Source organism: Rhinatrema bivittatum, chromosome 3 (assembly GCF_901001135.1).
Source record: "Rhinatrema bivittatum chromosome 3, aRhiBiv1.1, whole genome shotgun sequence".
NCBI lineage: Eukaryota > Metazoa > Chordata > Amphibia > Gymnophiona > Rhinatrematidae > Rhinatrema > Rhinatrema bivittatum.
The window spans coordinates 315699325-315718843 of record NC_042617.1 but is presented as its reverse complement, the minus strand read 5'-3'; the positions used below and the strand labels follow the sequence as shown (position 1 = coordinate 315718843).

Below are 19519 nucleotides of genomic sequence, written 5' to 3'. Positions count from 1 at the left end.
ACTCAGATAAATCAAGGTTGATTGCGCAAAGTATCAGGAGGCATTGGCATATATTACAATTGCATTCTTCCGTATTTTCAGATCTCCCCCTCTTTTCTTACTCTCGGGGTAGAAATATTAAGGAATATATAGTTCGCACGGACACCCGCAGTTTTACTACACCGGTTATTGGGGTACATAATAGATGTGACACATGTGATATGTGTAAATCGACTATAATAGGGGAAGAATGGCGACATCCGAATACTGGAATAACATATAAAAAGGTTACAGTTACAAATTGCTTGTCCACAAATGTAATTTATGTGATTCAATGCCCATGTCCAATGATCTACGCTGGACGGACCAGCAGACAAATCAAGATCCGTTTGCGCGAACATCGGAGCAGGCTAAATACTTTGAATTTGGAGGCTCCTATGGTTAAACATTGTGTGTAAAAGGGACATCAATTTCAAGATTTGAGATGGACCATACTCGATCAAATTTTACATCCAGATCGGAAGAGTGACATTCAATCTCAATTAAACTTTATTGAACAAATATGGATATTCAAACTATCCGCTTATTCGCCAGGCGGCATGAATGAATCAGTTGATTGGTTGACTTTGATCTGACGCGTGATCATGTGGGCTTGTTCTTAAGATTACACTGTTGAGATATAGAAAGTTCCTATTGGTTAAGATACCATTCCATGACGGCTTTAAAAGCTGCTTTAAAATTTTACAAAATGGAGGATCATTCGTTGGGTTACGCTGTTCAAGTCGGGTGAAAATGGAGAAATGCTGAATGTATGGACGAGTATTAAATGCTTGGTGTTTCATTATGAATTCGGTGATATTTAATTAATACATTTGTGTTTCAGAAGAAATTGCAAAGCCCCTGAAGAAGTGATAAAGAAACACGAGCCGTGTCGGGCATAAAGTTTATTGTTCAGCGTTCGGGCACAGAGCTCATGATCTCAGCGTTTTTTGATCACTCAAGTCAAAAGATAAGTGTTACATACAGCTGTTATTAATATATTTAAAGCTCTTTAAACATAAAAAATGCAGTAAAAATTTTACAAAAGGAAAATTATTTTTTTTAAAAAAAATACAAAAAAAGATGTTTTTGAAATAAGAGCACACAACCATGACCAATGATTGAAAAATCTCAAAGGAACCACAAACATACACAAAGCTTGGTATATGTGGTATACTTGATTGTGAGAGTAAGCACAAAATAAACTCTCCAAATTATTGTATGAGGTCAGGTTGTATTTATAATTTCAAACCCAATATATTTAATCAGTGTTACGAGTATTGACTAAACTATGGAAAGGCAGGTAACAAATGTTTTCAATAAATACATAAAGTAGCCTGGGAGAGTTTCCCCAGGGACCCCATAAAAAATGGACCCTGAGTGACATAAATATACAGATTTACTATTCCAGATTGCATTATGGATATTATCTGTGAGACTTATAGCAAGTGGCAGATGAACATAAGAAACATAAGAAAATGCCAAGGATCCATCAAGCCCAGTATCCTGTTTCCAACAGTGTCCAATCCAGGCCATAAGAACCTGGAAAGTATCCAAAAACTAAGTCTATCCCATGCTACTGGTGCCAGTAATAGCAGTGGCTATTTTCTAAGTCAACTTGATTAATAGCAGGTAAAGGACTTCTCCTCCAAGAACTTATCCAAACCTTTTTTAAACCCAGCTACACTAACTGCACTAACCACATCCCCTGCCAACAAATTTCTGAGTTTAATTGTGCATTGAGTGAAAAAGAACTTCTCTGATTAGTTTTAAATGTGCCCCATGCTAACTTCATGGAGTGCCCCCTAGTCCTTCTGTTATCCGAAAGAGTAAAATAACCGATTCACATTTACCCATTCTAGACCTCTTATGATTTTAAAGTCCTCTAACATATCCCCCCTCAGCCGTCTCTTCTCCTTTAGCCTTTCCTCATAGGGGAGCTGTTCAATCCCCTTTATCATTTTGGTCGTTCTTCTCTGTACCTTCTCCATTGCAACTATATCTTTTGTGAGATGCGGCGACCAGAATTGTACACAGTATTCAAGGTATAGGGGTATAGGGGGATAGGAGGCGATGTCCTTTCGTGGATTACAAACTGGTTAAAAGACAGGAAACAGAGAGTAGGACTAAATGGTCAATTTTCTCAGTGGAAAAGGGTAAACAGTGGAGTGCCTCAGGGATCTGTACTTGGACCGGTGCTTTTCAATATATATATCAATGATCTGGAAAGGAATACAATGAGTGACGTTATCAAATTTGCAGATGATACAAAATTATTCAGAGTAGTTAAATCACAAGCAGACTGTGATACATTACAGGAGGACCTTGCAAGACTGGAAGATTGGGCATCCAAATGGCAGATGAAATTTAATGTGGACAAGTGCAAGGTGATGCATATAGGGAAAAATAACCCTAGCTGTAGTTACACGATGTTAGGTTCCATATTAGGAGCTACCACCCAAGAAAGAGATCTAGGCGTCATAGTAGATAATACATTGAAATCGTCAGCTCAGTGTGCTGCAGCAGTCAAAAAAGCAAATAAAATGTTAGGAATTATTAGGAAGGGAATGGTTAATAAAACGGAAAATGTCATAATGCCTCTATATCGCTCCATGGTGAGACCACACCTTGAATACTGTGTACAATTCTGGTCGCCGTATCTCAAAAAAGATATAGTTGCAATGGAGAAGGTACAGAGAAGGGCAACCAAATGATAAAGGGGATGGAACAGCTCCCCTATGAGGAAAGGCTGAAGAGGTTAGGGCTGTTCAGCTTGGAGAAGAGACGGCTGAGGGGGGATATCATAGAGGTCTTTAAGATCATGAGAGGTCTTGAACGAGTAGATGTGACTCGGTTATTTACACTTTCGAATAATAGAAGGACTAGGGGGCATTCCATGAAGTTAGCAAGTAGCACATTTAAGACTAATCGGAGAAAATTCTTTTTCACTCAACGCACAATAAATCTCTGGAATTTGTTGCCAGAGGATGTGGTTAGTGCAGTTAGTGTAGCTGGGTTCAAAAAAGGTTTGGATAAGTTCTTGGAAGAGAAGTCCATTAACTGCTATTAATCAAGTTTACTTAGGGAATAGTCACTGCTATTAATTGCATCAGTAGCATGGGATCTTCTAGGTGTTTGGGTAATTGCCAGGTTCTTGTGGCCTGGTTTGGCCTCTGTTGGAAACAGGATGCTGGGCTTGATGGACCCTTGGTCTGACCCAGCATGGCAATTTCTTATGTTCTTATGTTCTTATGTATAGTCTCACCATGGAGCGATACAGAGGCATTATGACATTTTCTGTTTTATTCACCATTCCCTTTCTAATAATTCCCAACATTCTGTTTGCTTTTTTGACTGCCGCAGCACACTGAGCCAACTATTTCAATGGTTTATCCACTATGATGCCTAGATCTTTTTCCTGGGAGGTAGCTCTTAATATGGAAGCTAACATTGTGTAACTACAGCATGGATAATTTTTTCCTTATATGCATACCCTACACTTGTTCACATTAAATTTCATCTGCCATTTGGATGCCCCAATTTTCCAGTTTCACAAGGTCCTTCTGCAAATTTATCACACTCCGCTTGTGATTTAACTACTCTGAATAATTGTGTATCATCTGCAAATTTGATTACCTCACTCGTCATATTCCTTTCCAGATCATTTGTAAATATATTGAAAAGCACTGATCCAGATACAGATCCCTGAGGCACTCCACTGTTTACCCTTTTCCACTGAGAAAATTGACCATTTAATCCTACTCTTTGTTTCCTGACTTTTAACCAGTTTGCAATCCACAAAAGGACATCATCATCTATCCCATGACCTTTTAGTTTTCTTAGAAGCCTCTCATGAGGGACTTTGTCAAATGCCTTCTTAAAATCCAAATACACTACATCTACTGGCTCATTTTATCCACATGTTTATTAACCTCTTCAAGAAAATGAAGCAGATTTGTGAAGTAAGACTTGCCTTGGATATATCCATATTGACTGTGTTGTATTAAACCATGTCTTTCTCTATGCTCTGTGATTTTAATCTTTAGAATAGTTTTCACTATTTTTCCCAGCACTGAATTCAGGCTCACTGGTTTATAGTTTCCTGGATTGCCCTCTGGAGCCCTTTTTAAATATTGGGATTACATCAGCCACCCTCCAGTCTTCAGGTACAATGGATGATTTTAATTTTAACTAATAGATCTGAAATTTCATTTTTTTATTTCCTTCAGAACCCTGTGGTACATACCATCTGGTCCAGGTGATTTGCTATGCTTTAGTTTGTCAATCTAAATCTTCCAGGTTCACAATCTGGCCTACTACATCTTCCAGGTTCACAGTGATTTGGTTCAGTTCATCTGAATCATCACCCTTGAAAACCTTCTCTGGAACCTGTATCTCACCAACATCTTCACTAGTAAACACAGAAGCAAAGTATTCATTTAATCTTTCTGCAATGGCCTTAACTTCCCTAAGATCTCCTTTAACCCCTTGGTCATCTAACAGTCCAACCGACTCTCTCACAGGTTTCTTGCTTTGGATATATTTTAAAAAGTTTTTATTATGAGTTTTTGCCTCTACGGCCAACTTCATTTCAAATTCTCTCTTAGCCTGCCTTGTTTTACACTTAACTTAGCAATGCTTACGCTTTTTCCTATTTTCTTCAGAGGATCCTTCTTCCAATTTTTGAAGAATGTTGTTTTGGCTAAAATTGCCTCTTTCACCTCACCTTTTAACCATGCTGGTAATTGTTTTGCCTCCTCCCACCTTTCTTAATGCATGGAATACCCTTACTGCCCCACCCAGCTATGCTCTCAAACAATTCCCTTACTACACCCACCCAGTCCAGCCATGCAGACCTATCAATTCTCCTGCATTGGGCAGAAGTATACTGCTTCAGAAGTCCATTTCACATGCAAAGGCAGGAAACTTCCCCCAAAGCATCAGCCACAGCTGGCTTCATTCAGTGTGAGGCTGGGGGATGTGGAAAGATATGCTGTCAGGTCTAGAACACTGTTCGTTCTCTACCTTGCAAGTGCCTCACACACCTCTGGACTGACATTATACACAAAAGAGTGACAGAAGCCCCTCTGCCACTGCTGCTCTGCACCGGCACAGCAACTAGCAGGTTCAAACCTCACTGGCAGGCAGTTCATGGTACTGATCTTACAGTGCCTGAAATGAGAAGCAGGATGTGCCCACCCCTGAGGTTTGAAGCTGCTAGTCACTCTGCCGGCACAGAGCAGGTCCCTGGGTAGTAGTGGGGGATTACCACATAAATTAACTGAAGTATGGAAATGGAAACAGGCGGGGAAGATACTGGTGAAGGGGAAGTGATGGCAGACAGGTAGAGACAGGTGCCGGGAAAGGGGAGAGAGACAGAGGTAGATGTTAAGGGAAAAAGGCATGGGGCAGATGTAGAGAAAGGGGAGATTAAGGCAGATACTGGGGAAGAAGCAAGGTAGCTCTGGAAGAGGAAAGGCAGGGGAACAGATGGCAAAGAGAGGAAGAGAAATTGAGGGCTTATTTCAGGCAAAATGTAATGACCCCCTTCCCCCTCAGGTAAGGGGGAAGGAAGAGCAAACTGCCATGCAAATGAATTGCAGCAGGGGAAAAGGCCATGTAGGAATGTAACATGAGCCATCAGCCTGGAAATCAGAGAAAGACTGAAAAGGTTATCAGACCCCCTATTGTGAAGGTGATTAAATGACTATTGAAGAGAAGAGTCAGAGTTTCAGGTTATAAGATTTGCATGTGATAACCCTCTTCCCTCTGGCTCAGACTACTGCTACTGACTTATAGTGAAATATCACTTCAGAAACAAAAAACGTCAAAGTCCTAAATTGTAGTACTTCAACTGAAAAAAAGTCCTAAACTGTACAACTCTGACTGAAAGAAGGATTTGTGTGAGAAATGTACTGAAAGACATTTCTGTCGTACAAAGAAGTTCTCACCCTGAATGACAAGGCAGGTCAGAATCCTTGAGTACCTGGTTCTCTGAGCAAGAGAAAAACATTCCAAGTAGAATGAAAGAGCTTGTCCGTGTTCTCTTTCCATATTCCTGTCTGGGTATATCTATCTACCTTGTGGCTGAGAGTTGGTGATCCCTCCGAGCTGGGTAAAAGCAAATAGCTGGTCAAGGGCACAGCTGAGCTAGAATCACTGAGAGCTGGAGTCATTAAAAGCAACAATTACTGAACAATGAGCAAGCCATGTGCCCTCTTAAACTATAACCCCAAGCAAAGCAAACCTCTTCCATCAAGGAAACAGAGGATGTGCAGAGGCAAAGTCAGGTTTCCCTTGGGAGGGCATTGGCCCCAACAGTTGATCAGGATGCAACATTGGGTCCCCCAGAAGAGTCTGGTTGGGGAGAAAATTTAAGATCTCTCAGGAGGGCGTGGACCCCAGCAACTGATTGGGAAGTGATGTTTCATCCCCCAGGGGGATGTGGACTTCACAGCTGACTGAGAGGCAATCCTGGGTCTCTCAGGAGGGTGCAAATCACAGCGGCAGATCAGGAAGAGATGGCAAGAAGTCATGGACCCCCAACAGTGGATCAGGAGTTGGAATCAGGTCCCTCAGAAAAGCACCGATCCCAGAGGCAGATCGGAAGGCAGAGTTTGATCTCCCAGGAGGAATGGGGACCCAGTGGTGGATCAGGAGTTGGAGATGTGTCCTCTAGGAGGATGCAAACCTGTCAATGGAGCAAAGTGGAAGTGGAGCAGAGGAGAAACAATGGATCCCCCCCCCACCTTACCAGCAGCACCCACTGGCCCAGTTACACTTCTTCACATGGGTGAAACATAGAAATGATGGCAGAAGTAGACCAAACGGCTCATCCAGTCTGCCCAGCAAGCTTTCACACTCTTTTTTTTTTTCTCATCCTTATCTGTTACTCTTGGCCCTTAGTAACCTTTTGGTTCTATTTCCCTTCCACCCCCACCATTAATGTAGAGAGCAGTGTTGGAACTGCATCTAAGTGAAATATCTAGCTTAATTAGTTAGGGGTAGTAACCACTGCAATAAGCAAGCTACACCCATGCTTATTTGTTTACCAAGACTATGTAATTCAGTCCTTGGTTGTTGTCTGTATATAGATCCACTTTTCTTCATTCCCCCTGCCATTGAAGCAGAGAGCTATGCTGGATATGCATTGAAAGTGAAGTATCAGGCTTATTTGGATTAGGGTAGTAACTGCCGTAACAAGCAAGCTACTCCCCGCTTTTTTGTGAATGGAAATCCTTTTTTCTACATTACCTCTTGCTGTTGAAGCTTTGAGCAATGTTGGAGTCGCATTAACCGTGTGTATGTTTATTGAATAAGGGTATTATCTCCAGGTAGTAGCCGTCATTCCCGCGAGCCACCCACTCTTCATTCACGTCCTCTAGACTTTATGGATCCACAGTGTTTATCCCACGCCCCTTTGAAGTCCTTCACAGTTCTGATCTTCACCACTTCCTCCGGAAGGGCATTCCAGGCATCCACCACCCTCTCCGTGAAGAAATACTTCCTGACATTGGTTCTGAGTCTTCCTCCCTGGAGTTTTAAATTGTGACCCCTGGTTCTGCTGATTTTTTTCAGACGGAAAAGTTTTGTCATTATCTTTGGATCATTAAAACCTTTCAAGTATCTGAAAGTCTGTATCATATCACCTCTGCTCCTTCTTTCCTCCAGGGTGTACATATTTAGATTCTTCAATCTCTCCTCATAAGACATTAGATGAAGACCATCTACCTTTTTGGTCACTCTTCTCTGGACTGCCTCCATCCTGTCTCTGTCCCTTCAGAGATACGGTCTCCAGAACTGAGCACAGTACTCCAGGTGAGGCTTCACCAAGGACCTGTATAAGGGGATAATCACTTCCCTTTTCTTACTCAATATTCCTCTCTCTATGCAGCCCAGCATTCTTCTGGCTTTAGCTATCACCTTGTCATATTGTTTCGCCGACTTCAGATTGTTAGACACTATCACCCCTAGGTCTCTCTCCTGCTCCGTGCACATCAGCCCTTCACCCCCCATCGAATACAGTTCTTTCGGATTTCCACACCCCATATGCATGACTCTGCACTTCTTGGCATTGAATCTCAGCTGCCATATCTTCGACCCTCTTCCAGCTTCCTTAAATTCCATCTCATTCTCTCCACTCCTTCCGGCGTGTCCACTCTGTTGCAGATCTTAGTATCATCCGCAAACAGACAAACCTTACCTTCTATCTCATCCACTATGTCTCTCACATAGATATTGAACAGGACCGGTCCCAACACTGATCCTTGCGGCACTCTGCTTAACACTGCTGTCTCTTCAGAGTAAGTTCCATTTATCATCACACATTGTCGTCTGTCCGTCAACCAGTTTGCAATCCAGGCCACAACCTCGACACTCACTCCTAAGCTTCTCATTTTATTCACCAGCCTCCTGGGTGGGACCGTATCAAAAGCCGTGCTGAAATCCAAGTAGATGACATTGAGCGCTCTTCCTTGATCCAATTCCCTAGTCACCCAGTCGAAAAAGTCAATCAGATTTGTCTGACAGGATCTTCCCCTGGTGAATCCATGCTGCCTCTGGTCCAGCAATTCTTCAGACTGTAGATAGTTCACTATTCTTTCTTTCAGCAGCGACTTCATCACTTTTCCCACCATTGAGGTGAGGCTAACCGGCCTGTAGTTTCCAGCCTCCTCTCTGCTCCCACTCTTGTGAAGCGGGACCACCACTGCTCTTCTCCAATCACTCGGCACCACTCCCGTTTCTAGTGATCTATTGAACATGTCACGCAGCAGACCCACCAGCACATCTCTGAGCTCCCTCAGTATCCTGGGATGAACCTCATCAGACCCCATGGCTTTGTCCACTTTCAGTTTTCCCAGCTCTTCCCACACATTCTCCACTGTAAACGGAGTTACATCTACTCCACTCCCCTCCAGTTTTTTGTTAACTAGCGACGGTCCTTCTCCTGGGTCCTCTTTAGAAACTCAGGGTAAAGGGGGGAGGATAACATACTTGATCAAATGGGAACACAAGAGTTTCCCCCTATTCTATATGGTGGTATTCTGTGGGGACCTACACCCCCAAATAGCTGAATGTGCTTGCTATCTTGTAGAAGTGTATATAGTTGTGTAGTCTAATACCCACAAATAGATAAATGTGCTGTTTGATTTCCTGCAAAAATGTACATAGTCAAGTAGCAATGTATATAATTGTATAATCCAATAAAACTTGCCCATATTTATAAATACGGTCAGTCCTGTTTATGATCCCATGTGTTTTTCCAGGGGGAGAGAATGGAAAATCTCACCATCAAGCCTTCTTCCCCAGGAAGAGGCACCAGGCGCAAAGAACGCGAGTACAGACAGAGTTAGTCTGAGTGAGGCTCCTGCCAGGTCAGTCCTAGATGTAGAAATGCCCCTGCAAGGTAATTGGGAATGGGGCCATTACAATAAGAAATGTAAAGGAATGGGAAAGAAGAAATTACAGGGATAAGGAATGATGCAGACTAAGATGGAGGAGTCGGAGGCAGTGGAGGAGACGGGAGAGATTGAAGAAAGGAAGTGTAAGAGAGGAGAGGAGTGAGATGACACAGCAGTGAAGGGAAGAGATGGGAGAGGAGAGAATAGAGTACTGAAGTTGAACCCATGATGGAGGGAGAGGGAGAAAGAGAAAGGACCTATGATAGAGGGGAATGAAAGATACAACAAGAAACATACTTTGAAATGTCTGTATACAAATGCTAGAAGTCTAAAAAATAAAATGGGAGAGTTAAGAGTATATAGCACTGGATGAAGAGGTAGATATAACTGGCATCTCAGAGACCTGGTGGAAAGAAGATAATCAATGGGATGCTGTGATACCAGGGTATAAATTGTATTGAAATTATAGGATGGATTACATTGGTGGAGGGATGGCACAATATATTAGAGAGCATTGAATCAAACAGGATAAAAGTTCTGCAGGAAATAAAATGCAATGTTGAATCTTTATGGATAGAAATTCCAAGTAAAAAGGGGAATAAAATAGTAATGGGGGTGTATTGCCGTCCACCTGGCCAGAATGAACAGACAGACAATGAAATGCTAAAAGAAATTAGGGAAGCTAACAAAATCAGCAGCACAGTAATAATGAGAGATTTCAATTACCCCAGTACTGACTCAGTGAATGTTACATTAGGACATGCTAGAGAGGTAAAGTTCCTAGATGAAATAAATGACAGCTTCATGAAGCAGCTCATACAAGAACCAACAAGAGGGGAAACTATTTTAGACCTAGTCCTTAGTAGAACACAGGATTTGGTGCAAGAGATAACAGTGTTGGAGCCACTTGGATAGTGATCAAATCATCATCAAATCTGACTTAATAACTAAAGGGAGCACAAAAAAGAAATCTACTACTATAGTATTTAACTTTCAAAAGGGTGACTATGGTACAATGAGGAAAATGGTTAGAAGAAAACTGAAAGGAGTAACTGCAAAGGTTAAGAATTTAGCTCAGGTATGGATTTTGTTTAAAATTACCATCTTGGAAGCCCAGACCAGATGTATTCCATGCATTAGAAAAGGTGGAAAGAAGGCTAAATGACTACCAGCCTGGTTAAAAGGTGAGGTCAGAGACTCTATTTCATCTAAAAGAACATATTTCAAGAAATGAGAAGGGATCTGAATGAAGAACAAAGGAAACAGCATAAGCACTAGCAAGTTAGATGCAAAGCAAAGAGAGAATTCAAAAAGAAACTTGCTGTGGGAGCAAAAACTCATAATAAAAAGCTTTTTCATGTATACTCATTTACATTTACATGTCAACGGAGCTTCAATATTTAAGCGCAGGCTCTGCTCCCTAGCATTGCCTTTACAACAGGTCTCCTCGCTGGTCGAGTACTCATTGCCTCCTAGAGATTGGTCTCACTCCTGCATTCCTGTTCCTCGTTTGTTCCTGGTTCCTGTCTCCTTCTTCCTGTCTTGCTCCATACCTCGGATTTCCTACATGGATTTTGACTCTGGTTTGCCTGACCACGCTATTGACTCTCTCCAAGCCCGAACCTCTGCTTCACCTGACCGCACCGTTGCCTTTCTCCAGACCCAGACCTTTCCTTCGCCTGACTGCGCTGTTGCCTATCTCCAGATTCAGACCTCCGCATTGCCTGACTGCGCTATTGCCTCTCTCCAGACCCAGACCCCTGCATTGCCTGACTATGTCATTGCCTCTCTCCAGACCTAGATCTCTGCATCGTTTGACTATGCTTGACTATCTCTGTGATCAGACCTCAGCCTTGCTTGCCACTGCCTCAGGATTGCTGCCAGCCCTGACTCAAGCCTGTTCCTCGATGCCTCTCCAACTTATTTTCTGGACTTGGTCTATTCAGGCTTTGGCCTGCTCTTGCTCGGGCACTCCCTGTCTGCCTCTGTTCCTTTGGCGCCCGAGTCTCCAGGACACTACCTTGTCCAGTGTAAGACTGCCATCTCTCACCTGCTGTCGATGGGCTGAACTCAGTCTCAGGATTAGCAGCCAGATGTCCAAATGATTTCCTTTATTGGGTAGTAACACGAATATATGAACAATGCATTGTTCATATATATGGCTGCTAATCCTGTTTTGTCGCCCTCACGGCTTTGTTAGACAGCCTTCCTTGCTGTTTCTTCAGTCCTGAACTCAGTCTCTACATCGACTACATACAGAGGCCCACCTAAGTCCAGCTGGCCCTGGCACCGAAAGGCTCAACCCGTGGGGAATGAGGGCTGGTATTGGTGAAGCTCCAGCTGGCCTCTGTCCATCAGCCCACTCCGCCTGCTGATGGTGGGGACCCGTAGGTCCCTACCTAAGGGTTGCATCAACCCAAACTCAGCCCAAGGGTCCACCTCTGGTGCAACAGCCATAGCAGAGAGACTAAATGAATTGTTTGCTTTGGTCTTCACTGAGGAAGATGTAAGAGAGATATCCATGCCAGAAATGATATTCAGAGGTGATAATTCAGAGGAACAGAAACAAATCTCAGTGAACCTTGAAAATACACTAGGGCAAATTGGCAAACTAAAGAGTAACAAATCACTTGGACCAGATGATATACATTCCAACATGCTGAAAGAACTGAAATGAAATTCCAGACTTGCTATTGGAAATTTATAAAATATCAATAACATTGTCTATGGTACTGAAGACTAGAGGGTTGCCAATGTAGCAACAATTTTTAGAAAAGGGATCAAGTAGTGATCCAGAAAACTACAGACCAGTGAATCTGATATCTGTGCCAGGCAAAATGGTAGAAACTATCATAAAGAACAAACTTGCTGAACATATAGATAAGTATAGTTTAATGGGAGAAAACCGACATGGATTTAGCCAAGGGAAGTCTTGCCTCACAAATTTGCTACATTTTTTTGATGGCGTAAATAAACATGTGGATAAAGGTGAGCAGTTAATATAGTGTATCTGGATTTCCAGAAGGCATTTGAAAAAAGTACCTCATGAGAGACTTCTTAGGAAATTAGAAAGTTATGGGATATGTAGCAATCTCCTATTGTGGATTACCAACTAGATAAAAGATAGAAAACAGAGATTAGGGCTACATGGTAAATTTTCCCAATGGAAAATTGTGAATAGTGGTGTGCCCCAGGGATCTGTTCTGGGACCGATGCTTTTTAATATATTTATAAATGACTTATAAATGGGAACGATGAGGTAATCAAATTTACTGATTATTCAAAGTTGTCAAATCACAAGAGGATTGTGAGAATTTGCAAGAGGACATTGCAAAACTGGGAGACTGGGCATGCAAATGGCAAATGAAATTTAACGTGGGCAAGTGCAAAGTGGTGCACTTAGGGAAGAGTAACCCAAATTATAGCTACACAATACAAGGTTCCACATTAGGAGTCACCAATCAGGAAAAAGATCTAGGTGTCATCATTGATAATACATTCAAATCTTCTGCTCAGTGTGCAGCGGCGGCCAAGAAAGCAAATAGAAAGCTAGGGATAAATAGGAAAGGAATGGAGAATAAAACAGAGAATATCGCTTTATTATTTATTGTATCGCTCTGTGGTCCAAGCTCATCTTGAGTATTGTGTGCACTTCTGGTCACCACATGTCAAGAAAGATATAGCACAATTAGAAAAGGTACAGAGAAGGGCGACCAAAATGATAAAGGGGATGGAACAATTCCCCTATGAGGAAAGGCTAAAGAGGTTAGGACTCTTCAGTTTGGAGAAGAGACGACTGAGGGGGGATATGACAGAGGTCTATAAAATAATGAGTGGAATGGAATGAGTAAATGTGAATTAGCTGTTTACTCTTTCAAAAAATGCAAAGACTAAGGGACATTCAATGAATTTACTAAGTTGTACATTTAACGCTAATAATAGATAATATGTTTTCACTCAATGGATAATTTAACCTTGGAATTTGTTGCCAGAGGATGTGGTGAAAGCTATTAGTATAGCTGCATTTAGAAAAGGCTTGAACAAGTTCCTGGAGGAAAAGTCCATAAACCATTTTTATGATAAAGTTGCAGAAATGTACTGCATTTTCATGGGATAAGCAGCTTGGAATCTCTCTACCCCCTTGGGATTCTGCCAGGTACTTGTGGCCTGGATTGGCCTCTGTTGGAAACAGGATGCCAGGCTTGATGGACCCTTGGTCTGACCCAGTAGGGCATGTCGTATGTTCTTATGTTCATAAGGATGGGGGACAAAGGGAAGAAAATGAGAAATGGAGGAAAGAGAATAGGAGAAAGGAGAAGAATGGGGAAAGGAGATTATTCAGGAAGAGAAAAGAAGAGAAGAAAGGAGAGAAGCAGGAGAAGGAAGAGAAAGAATTACAACATAAGAATATAAGAAGTTGCCATACTGGGTCAGACCAAAGATCCATGAAGCCCAGCATCCTGTTTCCAACAGAGGCCAATTCAGGTCACAGTACCTGGCAAGTACCCAAGGGGTAGAGAGATTCCAAGCTGCTTATCCCAAGCTCCGATTGTTGTGCAGCCAGGCGCTGATACAAAAGGATTAAGTGTCCAACTCTAAAAGCAACTCCCAGCAAGTCAGCTCATCCTTGATCCAATCCACTAATTTATTCCAGAAGGGTCTTATTCTTCCAGCCTATCTCTGCCATGACCGAGCAAAATTCCACTGCGAACTGCCGCACTGCATGAGTTCCTTGTTTCATGTGAAGAAGAGAGGTAGAGGCTGACATCAAGCAACCTGGGTCATCAAAAATGTATTTAAATGCTTAAACAAAAGTATCACAGTCTGAAATGAAAGTGCCCTATTTTTCTGCAGAGTGGGGAGGCTCAGGCCAGACCCTCCCCAGTCAATAGTGATATTATGTATGCCACTCTTGACTTGTGATTAGGCAAATGGGAGGCCTGAGGGTAAAGACTATAGAGTATTGGTTCAGAAACCCATAGCAGGATTTTGAATCTCCAGTGAAGTGCAAAGGGGGTCTCCACAGCTGCAGGAGGAGGCCCCCAGGTTGGAAGTTCCATGGAAGTGCTTTGACTTTCTCCTGCAGGCTCCCCAACCAGTGCTTCAGCTCTTCTAGGAGCTGACCCTTGGCTGTCAAGCCTATGTCCAGCTTAGTGGGGTCCATATTGACCACAGCTTTGTGTGATGACAATGCTTGGTAGGTATCTCCAGGAACAAGCAGCCAGAAGCAAACTGTAAGGACACTGAAGCTAGGTCTCTTCCACTTGCAGCAAGCACCTACCTCATAGATTGAGTCCTCAGATGCTGGTGGCCAGTGAGGCATGGGTAACAGGGGGTAGCCCTTGATCCAAAGCATGGAGATAGAAGCTAGGAACAGAACAAGAGGCTGGGGCACACCAGAAAACCAGGAGCTCAAAAGTAATTAAACAGGAATGGGACAGCAAGGCAGGAAGCCAGGTAACCAGAGCAGAGACAGGGTAAAAGGAACATAAACTAGTGACAAAAAGCCTGAGTATAAATACACAAGCAGGCAGGAAACAAGATGGCTGCTGGAGGAAGTGAGGGGCACAGAGCTGGGAGGTCTGAATAAGTCCAAGTGACTCACAGCACTATCTACAGGCCATAGGTCAATTTGGCAGTGGATCCTCATATATCCTATCTAGATAACCCTTACAGTCAGTCCCTCGCTTCCCAAGCAAGGTCAGGTGACACAGATAGGGAATGTTAACTGCTCATCCTCTGGTTTATGGGATTACCTTTTGCTATCAATCCTCCAACAATCCTTAGGACAGGGGCTTCCCAAACCTGTGCTGGGGACCCCACAGTCAGTCAAGTTTTCAGGATAAAGCTACATGTCATGGGGTCGCAGTATGTACAAATTTATCTCATGCGTATCGATTGTGGATATCCTGAAAACACAAGTGGTTGTGGCATTTCCAAGACAGGTTCAGGAAGCCCTGCCTTAAGAGCTAGCGATGCTCAGCTTAGAAGCTGGTGCAGCACCCATACTCAGCATTCTGTTAGCTCAATGCAATAAAACTTTAAAAATCCCTTTCATCCACCTTGCGCAACATATAGAAGTATTAGAGACAGGTCTCCCTCACAGCGGGGCTGCTCTGTCAGAGCTCAAGCAACCTCACCTGTAACTCAGCACAGAGCACATTCTGATCACTCAGGGCCCTACCAAATCAAAACCCACAGCAGGGTGGCTGCAACTTGCCAGTTTAGTAACCACGGCTTGCACGTGTATGCACACCTCTAACACCCCAGAGTTTACAGACAAACATCTTCCAGCACAAAACCAGATCTGCAGACTCCGGGCACACAGGAACGGTAACTTAAAAAATGAGCGCACATAGGTGTGCGAGCGGACATGTGCTGAAATTTTAAATCATGTGCACAATTGCATGCATATGATTTAAAATACGCCCACCACTCCTAATTATAAGCCATTACTTGAGCAAACGGACTTCGTGTATCTTTCTTAGGACCTTGCCAACTTTAATGCACGCAGGTAAGCGGATTTTAAAACCATGCTCATGTGAAAGACATTCCCAGTTTTACCATTTAGTCCACCCGTTTTCACAGTTTGTCTTGAGTCCATCCATACCCCTCTGGTTCTTCAGCCTGAACCCCCACCAGTTGATCCAGACCTGTCACTCGTGTATTTGGAAACTTTTAAAATTCACCCCCAGAGTGTGTGAGTTTTTGACTGCGCTCGTCTGCCATTGCAGCTATGCGCGTCCTGCATCATGCATTTTCCATCACTTAAGTTTGCAATTTGCATTCACCCCTGCTAAATTACAGAAGCTCCTCCATCCCACAGAAAACATGAGAAGAATCCCTCTATCCCAGGGCCAACCAATCTGTCACGTCCTCGGCAAGAAAGACTATCATGACATTTTTCATAATCAAAGCTAATATCCCAAGCTGAAGAGGTCAACTCCACTGCAAACACATGCATGTTCAGTTACTTTCCAGACCTGGAAGTTTGGAAGAAAATAAACGTGGAGGAGGAAAGAGATCTACAGCAATCTGAGACCAGAGGGATGAGATGGAGACTGACCTCTGTTTTTGAATCTCTGTGTGACTCTGGGTGAGTCACTTTATCTCTCTGTGCCTCAGTTCTAATCCTAGCTCTGTCACTGACTCTTTGTGTCCATGGGTGAGTCACTTAATCTCCCTGTGCCTCAGCTCAAATCTCAACTGTCACTGACTCTCTGTGTGTGACCCTGGATGAGTCACGTTATCTCCCTGTGCCTCAATTCTAATCCCAGCTCTGTCACTGCCTCTCTGTGTGACTCTGGGCGAGTCACTTAATCTCCTTGTGCTTCAGCTCTAATCTCAGTTCTGCCACTGACTCTGTGTGTCACCCTGGGTGAGTCACTTAATTTCCCTGTGCCTCAGCTCTAATCTCAGTTCTGCCACTGACTCTGTGTGTCACCCTGGGTGAGTCACTTTATCTCCCTGTGCCTCAGTTCTGATCCTAGCTCTGTCATTGAGTCCTGTATGTGATCCCTTGTGAGTCACTTTATCTCCCTCTGCCTCAGTTCTAATCCCAGCTCTGTCGCCAGTTCTGTGTATGATCTCAGACTGTGCTTTCCTGTGATCAGTTTCCAAAGGTATAATAAAGTAATACTTTTAATATATCTCTTTCCCAATGGGAGCTGCCCTGCACTGCAGGTGCCAAAAATACATCTGAGATACTAAACATTGTAAAGGAATATAAATGCAAATACTAATTCTGGTTTTTATGATTTGATGTCTCTCCAGCGAGCTGTCAGGGCACTCTGAAGTCACAGCTTGGCTGATAGGGACTCTGGGATGTTTTATTTCATGATCACTGGAAGGGCACAGCATTGCTTCGGTAAAGGTTTACAGATGCAGACGTTTTCCCTGATTAATGCCCATGGTCTGCTGGCATTGCACAATTGTTTGAGGCAGATATTTTGAAAATGTGAGGAATATGTTTTTGGTTATGTGATGTGGCATGTTCCCATCACTCACGCGCTCGATCTCTGACTCAGATTTGAGAAATATTCCTGGCATGAGGACTTGTGCATCTGCTGCCAGATTAATACAGAAAGCGTTATAAAGTGAAGAAGGGAAATCACCAAGACTGTTCCTGCATACCGCGGCCGGTCCGTGTTTTCCCTGCTCAGATTATATTTCGCAATGCCTCGGATTTTGCTGCCCTCACTGCAGTCTTTCCTTGATCCCCCAGGTTTATAAAGAGCTTTTCCTTTCATTCTTTCCTGGGAAATCTTGGATTTTCTCTCTATCTAGTCAGATTCAGGAAACTTTGAGCCAAGAATAGGGATAAAAAAGCCTTAGTTAATCAGGCCCTTTATTGGTACAATAATGAGAGCACATGCTGCCAAAATAACACACAGGAAGGGCAAATATTCACAGCCATCTCCATGCATGAGAAATGTTTTACGTGGGGCTATGGGGAGTTTGAATATTGTCCCCACTCCCCCTCCACCCACTTTTACTGCCAGCAAATGTTCCTGCGCAGGTCACAACATCACAGCAGTGATGCTGTAACCTTGTCTTACTGTCCCTTTCCCCACTGGCCTCCACTTTCAAAAAGTTTGAATATTATCCCCAAAGTGGTTACAGTAAAAGGGACCAGAGCAGAGTGTGTCCTTTCATGCCATCATCCCCGGAAGGATAATTACAAGCAGCACCTTTACAGATCCCCATGCAGAGGATACTCTACACGCCAGCAGAATCCCTCAGCAGAAGGCAGGCAGACAGACCCTCAACAAATACTGTGCCACAGAAGGATGCAAACAGAAGGATGCAAAGACTGCACCCCAGAAATGAAGCTAGACTGCATGCAATGCCAGAGAAACAGAAAAACAGCAAAGCATTTCCCCCTGTGCTGTGCAGAGCTGCACATTTCCCGGAGCTGAGAGAGAAAATCCAAGCCTTCCCAGAAAAGAATAAACAGGAAAAACTCTTTATAACCCTAGGGAAAGAAGAGAAACAGCAGCTATAAAAGAGAATCTGTGGGACTGTGCCACCAAGCCAGAGATGAAACCTGACCAGGGACAATTGGGACCAGAACCAGAACCTGGGACTTGTCCTTGCCATTTTATCCCTACGGTGCTCAGATTTTCTTCCTTTTATTGTCACTGCTTTGGTCATTCATGTACAGAATGTTCTGCCCGTGAAGCAGCCTGAATCTTGTACTGGGTAAAATTTAATGAGCACGGACTTCCCCTCCCCTCTCCTCAGGCTTTTACAAAGTCCGAAGCATCATTCAGGTTCTGAGAAGCAGGTTCTCTGCACCAGACCCTGAGCATCTCATAGCAAATCTTCAGTACTGCAATCTTCTCCTCCCTTCCGCCTCATCTGAAGATGAATAAAAGTAAAGCGGGGTTCTGTCTGAAAGGGGACAACTCCCTGGGAAGCAGCCAGCCATGCCTCCCTCGCTTACCTCTCCGTGCAGGACGTGCTCTCTCTTAGCTGGGTCCCTTTAATGATCTTAGGCTGTGCTGCCCCTGTCAGAGGCTTTTCTGCAGCTGCTCCCCTCTTCCTAGCTTTCAGGCTGTTTTTATATACAGAGCCGGTGACTGAGCGGAGATCAGCTATCGGCGTCCTGGCCAAGGACGGCTCCCTTCCAGCAGTCAGAGGTGGAAGGGGATTGGGCATCCTCATTTACCTCAACCCAGGCAAGGATTTCCTTTTGGCAGTCTTTGGGATGCTACTGTGGTGGGAACAGAATGACTTGGTTTCTGATTACTTGATCATAATTTGTATACTCTGGTGGGATACGGCAGTGTGCTCTTACTGATGTAACCTTCTGCCAACTTTCTCCTCTATGTAAGGACTGCACTCATCAGAGTAAAGATGTTGAATACTTAGACTGATGGTGGTTCTTGCTGCTGGAAGTGATATCTTTCTAGAATACCTGTAAGAACATAAGAACATAAGTTGCCGTACTGTGTCAGACTGAGGGTCCATCAAGCCCAGCATCCTTTCTCCCAGTGGCCAATCCAGGCTACAAGTTCCTGGCAGGTACCCAAACATTAAATAGATCCCATGCTACTAAAGCACAGTGATAAGTAGTGGCTATTCCCTAAATCTATCTG

General features: G+C 43.4%; 1 protein-coding gene across 1 annotated transcript in view; it reads right to left on the bottom strand.

The window, feature by feature from the left end:
* The window catches only part of COL10A1 (collagen type X alpha 1 chain), an 88467-nt gene extending 69456 nt beyond the window's left edge, over positions 1 to 19011 (bottom strand). The window contains exon 1 of the mRNA XM_029595234.1: positions 18865 to 19011. The gene's annotated coding sequence lies outside the window, so the exon portion shown is untranslated. The remainder of the gene's footprint in view (positions 1 to 18864) is intronic.
* Positions 19012 to 19519: the final 508 nt, after the last annotated feature.